This window comes from Musca autumnalis, unplaced genomic scaffold, assembly GCF_047663935.1.
Source record: "Musca autumnalis isolate F117 unplaced genomic scaffold, ASM4766393v1 scaffold_2, whole genome shotgun sequence".
NCBI lineage: Eukaryota > Metazoa > Arthropoda > Insecta > Diptera > Muscidae > Musca > Musca autumnalis.
The window spans coordinates 258,001,128-258,011,633 of record NW_027411755.1 but is presented as its reverse complement, the minus strand read 5'-3'; positions in this window follow the sequence as shown (position 1 = coordinate 258,011,633).

Genomic DNA, 10,506 nt, shown 5'->3' with positions numbered 1-10,506 from the left:
AGTGTTCTTTAAGACGACCTTGTGGTCTTCTTTAGAGTGTCCTTGTAGTCTTTTTGAAGATGACCCTGTGATCTTCTATAATAAGTCCTTGTGGTCTTCTATAAGAAGACATTGTGGTCTTCTGTAAGAAGAAGATCTTGTAGTCTTCAATAAGAAGACCTTGTAGTCTTCTGAAAAAAGACTTTGTTGCAGAGTACATGAACATATACATCCTGCCGATAAATAGCTATACTTCTGGTGATAGGCCCAACATTAGCCCGCTTTGGGAAGGTCATAACCGTTTGGTCTTGGGAGACTTGTAGTTGTAATCACCGCCCCGGAAGTCTACATAACCCTTCTGATTTTCGTGTAGCAGAAAGGACGTTTCGAGACATCTTCACTACTGCATCCGCTCACCATATACATACATACCTGCTGCTCGAATACCCGAAGTGCGAAGAGCTTTATGATCTTCGTCATTCCAATTCCAGTGGCCCCAAAGTCAGTGGTCTGATCTTGGAAGTTAATAGGTTGGTCGGTGAGCATAAGAGGAATAAGTGCAGAGTTGCAACATTGGAGCCGAAATAAGGGAATTGTGGGCAACGTTTAAGTCACTCTCGAACCCTAGAAAGAGGGAAGATAGAAACTCAGTAACGTTTGGGGACGATACGCTGTATCATCCATATCGTTGGGCCCTGGTGGAGACTCCTTAGTAATGCTGAAGCAGCTGGATGTGCCAGGAGTGGAGTATCTAACAAAATTTCTCAACCTGTCGCTAGTCATCCACGTGGTCCCGGTTGCCTGGAAAATAGGCAGGGTGGTCCAGACATGGTAAATCATACCTACCGATTTCTCCATTGACCAAAGACCATTGAGGCTTTAGTCCTCCCCAGCGTCCGAATTAGTCATGTAGTGTGACGACGTGTTTTCTCACTTTGAAGCTGGGATAGGTTCAGCGGGGGCCAGGGTCGTCACAAGGATTTATATTTATATTGGACGTAAGGGAGAGAAACTCGCACTGTTAATTTTTCTTTAATAAAACGTTATAAATATATTTATTTACTTAAACACTATTACTACACTACAATTAACACAGTCTGCACTGCAATAACGACACAAAAATGGTTTGTCGATAATGCTGGAACAATGTAAGTACAGCAGCGGGTTGATGATTTGGCGTTTGGGGCTTATCCCAATTCAAAACGGCAGTAACGGCCCGATGACGACGAGTTGTGATGGTGACAGCTTCAGCAATGCAGCGGCCCGATGACAACATGTTCTGTTGGTGGCGGCGTTTATAAAAATGCTACCCGATGAATATAACGATTAATTGTGATGGTTGCAGCATTGACACAATAGCGGCCCGATGATTATAACGGCGAATGTTGATGTTGGCAGCTTTGACACAACAACTGCCTGTTGATGACGCGCTGCAGATTTGACAGAACAATTGCCCGATTCTTACAACGATGAAAAGTGGTGACACTGTTTTGAAACGGTTAAGGGGCGGTCTGTCGGCGTCAACGCAGCCCGAAGAATGGAGTATACTGCTACAGCTCTCACTTATCCCTGCGGTCAGTCGGCGTCAACGCAAAGAGTAAATGCCTATTGGTCAGCTTACTAAGGCTCCGTCCAACCGAAGTTGCGCACCGTTTCTTCTTCCAAATCACACTTAACTCAACAGACGGCTGCCACGATTATGTGAACAACTCCTCCTTTTTGTACCATTTCGGCTGACCGTTGTGTCCAACAGTTTCTTCCCACGGGCAATGTTTACAGACATTGGTGCTGTCAGTGATAACACTATTAAGCGCCAGATGTCGTTGTCCTACAATCATGTATTGATGCTGACGATATTCGCTAGGTGGGTTGTTCGACCGTTAATATTCAAATTAGTTACAAGTAATATTAAAAATGTAACCAACAAGTAAAAAAGTATCAGTCGGCTTTGCCTACATAGATATACCCTCAGCCTGTGTATATTGTAACAATTTTTCCCAAAATACGTATGTATTTAGGGGGTTTTAAAAATGTTGGGCGTTTGAACAGAACTTTTTGAACTTTTCCGAAATTTTGTGTAGGAGGTACCCGAAGGAGTAGACCTATTGAGACCATATTTGAACCTTATATTACTCTAGTAGAAAGTTTACGCTACTTTGTAAAGTATGGACCAAATCGGTCACTACCTTCAAGAGTTATCGTGCGCACAAACTTTCCGAACGTTTGTTTCGAACTTAAAATAAATTTGGGCAAAATATTACGAAAGCCAAAATTTGAACCGAATCGGGTCATCCGTTCGAGAGTTATCGTGCGCTACAGCCAGCAGGACAGACAGACAGACGGACATGGCTAGATCGACTCCAAATTGTCTGAAACACATTTCGTCCATACTTGGGGTCTAAAACCGTTATTTCGGTGAGGCACATTTTCATCGTATCAAAGTGTATATCACCAAAATTTTTGAAAATTTAACATAGCTGAAGCCAAGGTTTACCCTTTTAGAACACGCGACTCGTGATTGTATATTATACAAATTAAATACTTTTGGATAAAATGAAATGTTTTTGGACGTGGCAAAAAATATTGGCCTTAAAGGATAATTTGCGAGGAAGCTGTGGCTATATTTATGTTAAAAAATTGGTGAAAATGGGTTGAAGCCACCATGTCTTTTTTTATTATCTCTCTACTTGCGAGTAAACCACACTTCTCTCGAGTTTCCTGTCAAAGTAAAAGCAGAAGCAAACTAAATAAGGATCATCTTACTAATGTATTACTTTTCAAAATTTGATCTGCTTCTACCATTAAATGATGCTGACATTTTGAAGCCAGATTTACAGTGTTTTTTGAAATTTTCTTCCAATTTCATTCCGCAAACAGGTTTTTATAAAAGCCATATATAGGATTGTAGTACTTGCGATTCTGAGTTATTTGATAGGAATATTGTGAATGTAGTCTGCACAGCTTCATAGAAATCTGCATCCAAATGCGAAAATTTCGTGCGAACATTTTTCTAAAAATCATATTTTTCGGGCCTAATTTTAACAATTGTTATTCGATTTCTTCGTACTTGATTGCACATTTTAGTTTTTTACGTTCCTGATCCAATAAATCATTCCCCGTGAAAATCCATCTACTAAAACGCGAGTTACAAGAAATTCCAAAGTAGAAAAATCGTCTAAAATTGTTTTTGGAAATATCGCGTATTTTATCGCGTTTTCTGCGGTTCGTTTCCACTGCAATGAAACAACTAGTACAGCATCTTCGTTTTAGCAGAAACAGAGATTTGAAAACTTCACTTATAAGGGAGCTACATTCATTTTATCTCAAAAAATAGTGTGTGATGCTACATCCACGGTTCTTGATTGATCGTCTTGAAATAGATATATATCGATATAGATTTTCATGGTGAACACTGAAATCGGATGCGGACAAAAATTTTATGCACTTTGCGCAAATTAGAGATATTTTATAGGTTTTTTAATGCTAGGATGAAGCCGATGCTACATCTTAGCCTCCAATGTAAATTTCGAAAAATATATATAAGTTAAAAGATATGGTCTTGCTGTACATGAAAATCACATGCGGACAAAACGATTTTAATAATTACGCGATTTACAAGTATTTTAAAATGCATATAAATTAAAATGGTTTATTTGACCTCTGTTTCCATTTCAGAAGCTTTGAGATACTTCCTCCTCAACCCAATTACCTTCCCTAATGGGAAAGCTTTAATATGAATGTCAATAAAGCAAAATCCGTCTATTTTATTGGGAGATTTAATCAAAACGAAGGAAATATTCCTATAGATTTTTCCAATATTTTCTACTACATAATGCATGTGAAAAAAATATTTTGTCAAATAAAAAATTCTTTTTTTGACCAAAATATGTGCTTATTTTGGCTGTAACATCAAAACTATAACACCAATCTGTACGATTGTAGTCTCATTTGATTCGCCGTGAAGTTTAGATCCACAACAAATTTTTATGTAATTTTATGACCACTAAATTGACCTTAATTTTGAAAAAAGTTGACTTATATGCAATAATTTATCAATTTTATGTACATTCCGCGAATTCTGTGTAACATTTTGCAGGTATTATGCAATCTACTCGCTGAAGTCACTTCGAGAGAACTTTTTTGTAACAATGGTGCTCATTAAAATAATTAGCGTTTTTAAAATATTTTCTTTCTTAAAAAGCGAAATAAAAGCGCTACAACTTTTGTCCGCAACAACCAAAAATTGGCTCGCGACCAGATTCGAACTGGCAATTTTTTTCTTAACCTACATATCAAAAATCGTTGATGTAGCGCGAAAAAAAATTATCCTTTTTTTCTGAAATCGAATATGAAATAATTGACAACATTCCTGATATACCCTCCTTAGCCTAAAGGCTGAGGGTATAAAAACGAATACCATGACTTTTGGTCGTTACAGTAGTTGCTTCTACGCTGTTTGAGGACATGGATAATCAATTATGTGAGTGAACGTCAGTTGTACGTGGCATTTAGAAACAAGAAATCCGAGGCCCGTAGAGTGCAACAGGAAGTTTCCTAAGGTGGGGTGATATCTCCGAATGTGTTTAACTTCTATCTATCCTGTATTCCGTCCCCTCCAGACGACATTGCGATTGTAACGTATGCAGATGATTGTACGATTTTGGCTTCAGATACCTTCCCTGATGTTATTTGTAAAAGGTGGAAGTCCTATTTGACTGATCTTAACACCTTTTCGACGCGAGCAATATGCAACTATCCGCAACAAAATATACGGCAACTATGTATATTACATGGGTAGAGGTGAGAACGGGGCTGAATATCATGGTCAATGGTAGCAGAATTCCGACCATAAACTATCTCAAGCTTCATTGGACCATCCATATGAGGAGACAAAAATTCTTCTAGTAGAGCAACTCAATGGCATGCTTACAGCACTTGCTCGCGTGTTACCATGAGAGTTACCAAGAGACATCACAGTCACTATATGGTGGATAAGACTCCCCCACGCAGGAGAGATATTCATGATCTAAAAAGAGAGAGGTCTTACTTTATAAGACAGAGCCTCTAGATAAACCAATCTATAAAGCTGGTTTAAATATCATTCACACAGATGCAGTCGCAGATGCCATAAACAACCGTCATGTGAATGCGGTCCTCGGAGAATATCGCGCATCTATCGATAACACCGTGGAAAACATCTGCCCAGCATGCGGTACAGGAACGCATGACATACTGAACCTTATCAACTGCCCTGCCAAACTAACTCAACAAACTTCAATAGATCTGTGGTCACATCCCATCGAATCAGCAACATTTATAGAACTGCAAATGAATTTTATGTGGGAATATTGTGTGACCACGCATACCCAAATGCCTAAGTATAGTCGGAAAATATATCAAAGAAGTCTTCAATCTGTCGGCGCCTTTTTTGACATTTTCATTTTGTTGTGGAGACGTTTTTTTCTACCACTGGGGACCTTAAATGTCTAATAACAGGTAGTTCGGTCAAAAAGTAGCTAAAATTCTCAAACCTGTAAGGAAAGCATTAAAGCATTGAACAAATCTGAACCGATTTCTGTATAATTTGGCGACATATTTCTAGCATGAATTCTGTCAAATTTTCCAAATTTCATAAAAACTGGACAGAATTTGGTTGCTTAGTGCGCCATAGACCTCATATAAGGCGAACATATATATGGGAGCTATATCCAAATTTTAACCGATTTCAGTACAATTTGGCACCCTTATTTCTATTTAGAATTCGGTGACATTTTCCAAATTCCAACAGTATTGGACATAATTTGCGTATTTGGTGCACCAAGTACATCAAATTGGGCGAAAATATACATATATGAAATTTGTTTGCAAATCTGCACTGAATTTCACCAAAATAAATATCGTTCTTTCTATGGCTAAAAAATTATCTTCCCCATTTTTTATCTGAAGCGGACAATAAATGTGACCTGTACTTTGATCACACAAATATAAAATACAGACGGACATGCAAAAATCGACTCAGAAAGTGATTCTATGGGCATCCCCAAAAGGAACTGTGGGTCTATCTCGTTTCCACTTGCATGTTACATAGAAAAGCACAAAGACATAATAACCCTTACCACAATGTGGTGCAGGGTACCCGGAGGTACCGTTATATGGATGCTATACCAAAACATGGACCTATGTTGACAATTTTTCGTGGATATGTTTTGTGACGAGTGGAAACCTCAAATGTTAAATTAAGGGTAGTTCCGTCCAAAAATGTAGCTAAAATCCGCAAACTACCGATTCTCGGGAGTGTCCGTTATATGGGGTCTGTCCCAAACCATGGACCTATGTTGACGATTTTTCGTGGAAATATTTTGTGACCACTGGGAACATCGAATGTGAAACTAATGGTAGTTCGGTCCCAAAATGTAGCTAAAATCCGCAAAATACCGAAAAACTGGAGGTACCGTTATATGGGGGTTATACAAAAATATGGACATACATATATTGAACATGTTTGCTGGAGATGTTTTTTTGGTGACCACTGTGAAACTCAAATATTAAATTACAGGTAGTTCAGTCATAAAATGTTGGCAAAATCCGCGAACTACCGCAAATCGTTATATGGATACCAGGGACGTAGCCAGGATTTCATTTCGGGGGGGGGGGCCCAAATTTTAAACCTTAAATGTTTGGAGTAAGTTGGTAAAAATGTATTTAAAGGGCATTAAAATGATTACTTCATAAATATTCAATAATGAAAGCAGTGTAGTTTTTGTTTTGTAATTTTAATTTTATTCAGTTATTCAGTTTTGTTGACATTAAAAATGTATTTTAGACAAATATACAGAAATTAAATTGAATTAAATTCATATATATATCACCTTCAAATAAAAAGTATAAAAGTTATATAAGGGGCAGGGACGTACGCAGGATTTCAATTCGGGGGGGGCACAACTTGACCAAAAATCATGAAAAATTCAAATGTTGTGTAGCGTTACGTAAAGCTATTTTAAGGGGTTATGGCCACTTATAAGCATGAGAAAAGCCATTTTCATGCATTTTTATAAAAAATCTATTAAACCTTAAGTTACCTTCTATTTTTTTTTTTTTTTTAAATCTTACATTCAAATGCCCGCTTATAAAGCACTGTTCTTACTAAAGCAGTTTGTGGTACCCACCCTAGTTTGAAAAAGAATAAACCGATCAGCATATATTTTTGTGGGATTATTACGAACCTAATAATCTTGTCCATTATCGAAAAGGAATTAAAAAATCAATTTTTAAAAATTTTGAACAGTTAAAATTGAAATTTTGATTTTAACAAAAACAAAACACTGTACAAAATTGATATTTTTTCTGACTCCGTCAGCAGTTTTTTTAAAGACTCTCTCGGTTAAGCACATGATTTATGTGTACAATAGTCCCAAAAAACATATAAAGTGCCACTTCGAGGAAAAGACGTTTTTTGTTTCTATGCTACATACAAAACACAATAAATGTTTCCCTTCGAAAGCTCATATCTCGGTAAATTTTTGTCCGATGGACTGGAAATTTTTGGCACATATTCTATTCTATATTTTATATGAAATAATGGTACAAAGTATATAAATTCAATAGAAAGAATTCATAATATTTAGCAATTTTCAGGCAATTCCTTTTATATTTTTCGTTTTTGACATTATTTTTATTGTTTTGAAAACAAAACTTGCAGAAACAGAATTGCCTGTACAAACGCAAGAGGCAAGTTTAAAAGAGAACGAGAAAAATTGCCGCAAGACAAATCGTTTAATGTAAATTGGGACTAAGGATACAATTTTAAATATTTACAGAGTAGGATATTTAGAATTGAAAATAGACAATATCGGGCCACGTTCGGTAATGTCGCCATGTAAAATTTATTGAAGTATATTGAAGTTTTTAATCATACAGGTCCACGTTATGGTTTATCGAAGAATTTTACAACCACAAAGAATTGCCGTTGTCTTTGCTATAGCAAAATTTTCACTATTTCGATGATCTTAGCCTAATTTTTAAGAATATCGGCTGTCGTTGATATGTTTCCAAATGAAAACATTAAGAAAAATTTAACAGTTTTGGAGATATGGTGTGTATCGTCACCATAAATGCCCGAGGACGTAACCGACATGAACATCGAAATTCGTTTTTTGACGTAATCTGATACATAAAGCTAAAATACATGCTCTGGCAAAATTTCAAGCTTTTACGTTCAAAAACAACGATCCTATTCAAGAAATGGCATTTCGGAAAATGGGATAATATTGCAGATTTTGTTGTAATGGAGGATCTCAAAACTAAGCAATTCAGCGGTTTTGGTTTCACTACTTATTCCCCTTCGTATATGATCGATAATATCCCATATACTCGCCTTCATAAGATTAATATTCCGTAAAACAGTTTTTAATTTTATAACGTTTTTTGCTTCTCCTGTAAAGTTTTAGTTTTGAGGGTTACGTCTTCGGGCATTTATGGTGACGGTATACAGATTATGGAATTTTTAGATATATTATAAAATTTATTTTTTTTCATTTCTCCAAATATTTTATTTTGGCCCTTATCTACAAATTTGCTGCAAAGGTCAGAAGAAGATTTGCATTGGTTTCAGAGATATAGCCCCGAGTTGTTTAAAAAGTCGATATTTAACAATGTTTAGATGGGGCCATAAAATCCAAGCTGTATCTGACTCAACAAAACGGAACTAGGGCTTTTGTACTTTGGGTCTGTACTTTCAAAAAATCCTCACATCAAATTATTTGCACAAAATTACCTTAAAAATGTTGCACAGTGTTATTTACCGAAAGAGATAGATTCTGATACCAGGATTATTTTTACTTTTAATATTATGTTACAAAAGAAGCGTTATCATTTGTTTTCTTAATTGTACGATTAGAAGTTTTTGGACTCGATGACAAACACTTTGATGGACTTAGTTCTATATAGTTTTGACAAATAACAATCGATCCTTATTGAACCCCACATAATTATTCACTAATAATTATTTGAGAGACACTCCTCTCGATAGTTACCGCGCCCATAAGCTTTTTAGTTGGCCACCGTAGTATTTAGAGCTTTGTCAGGAAGCATAAACTTGTCCACAAAAAGTAGGATATCGCTGTAAACAAGACTAAAACATGTCCAAAGAATCATCGAACAGTCTTTAAACTGCAGTTATGTTAGACTTGTATAAGAGACCTGAAGATGTTGTCCAAACATATTCTCTTGGACCTTGTTGTACTTTTGGAAGTAATCTTGCGAACCATATTAGTAATCTTGCGAATCGATTTTAGACCGAATCGGTTAATCCCTTCGACCATTTTAGTGAACATTTTTGAATTTTTATGGCGGAGGTACCGATATGACTTAAATTTAATTTGGACAAAACATTACGAGATCCATAACTTGGACCGAGAGTTATCATGAGTTCCAACCTGCCAGACAAACAGAGATACAGACGGACGGACGGTGGTAAGTACTTCCATCTTGGCTGAAACGAATATCGTCCAAACATATGTGAAGTCTTAAATCATTATTTTGATGAAATCTATACGATACAATCCTAGTGTATATAATCTCGTAATCTAAAGTCTGAGGTTACAATTATACTTCGGTGATGATAAGTAAAAACCAAGTGACGCACAAAAATTCATTTGTCTTCATTATCTTCTCATACTGTTTAGCAGCAAATTTGTCTAAAACAGAATAACAAAATTTTGGCGATGGCAGTAAAACAAATTTCTAATTGGCTTTCAATATGTAGTCCACGAAGGACCGACCCTTCATACATTTTATTCAATAGATTTTTTTATATATTTCCATTCCCACAATACTGAACTCGTTATTTTTGTTATAACCGGATGAGTTTTAAGCCTCGAGAGCTCTATACAGTTCGAATAAATAACACTGTACAACAAAATTGAACTTTTTTTTAAATTACATGAAACCCCGCACAGATTATGAAAATCATGGATGTTAGGAGTCGTATGTCAGATATATATTCACTGGACAATAGCAGTAGACTATCCCCAAATTTTCACATACAATATCAGGAACCTACGACTTATCCTCATGACTTAATTTTTGTTTTTAGTACTACAATACGTAATTTTACAAAGTCCGATCTGGGTTGTCAATATTTTCCCTATATATTTTCACCATAGATATTTCAAAAACAGTTTGGATCGAGCACACATAATCTTCTGAAAGAATTTATTATGAAAAACATCAATAAAATGTATTTTGTGACCGCAGATAACGAAAATGTGAATTAAAACGGTAGAATATGGTCCTAAATCATATATAAAAAGGGAAAGCTTCAAGAGATGTTAAATATTAAAGCTACAAATTTCTTTTATTCTGAGACTCATAATGAAATTTGATTTGAAATATTTTTTCTTTTGACACAGTATTTTAGGAGATTTTGACCCAGTATGGAATAAATTTTAATTAAGAGTCTAAAAGTTTAACAAATAATTTCTACATATTATATCTTATTCTGTAACGTCATTTTTCTTAACAAAGTGT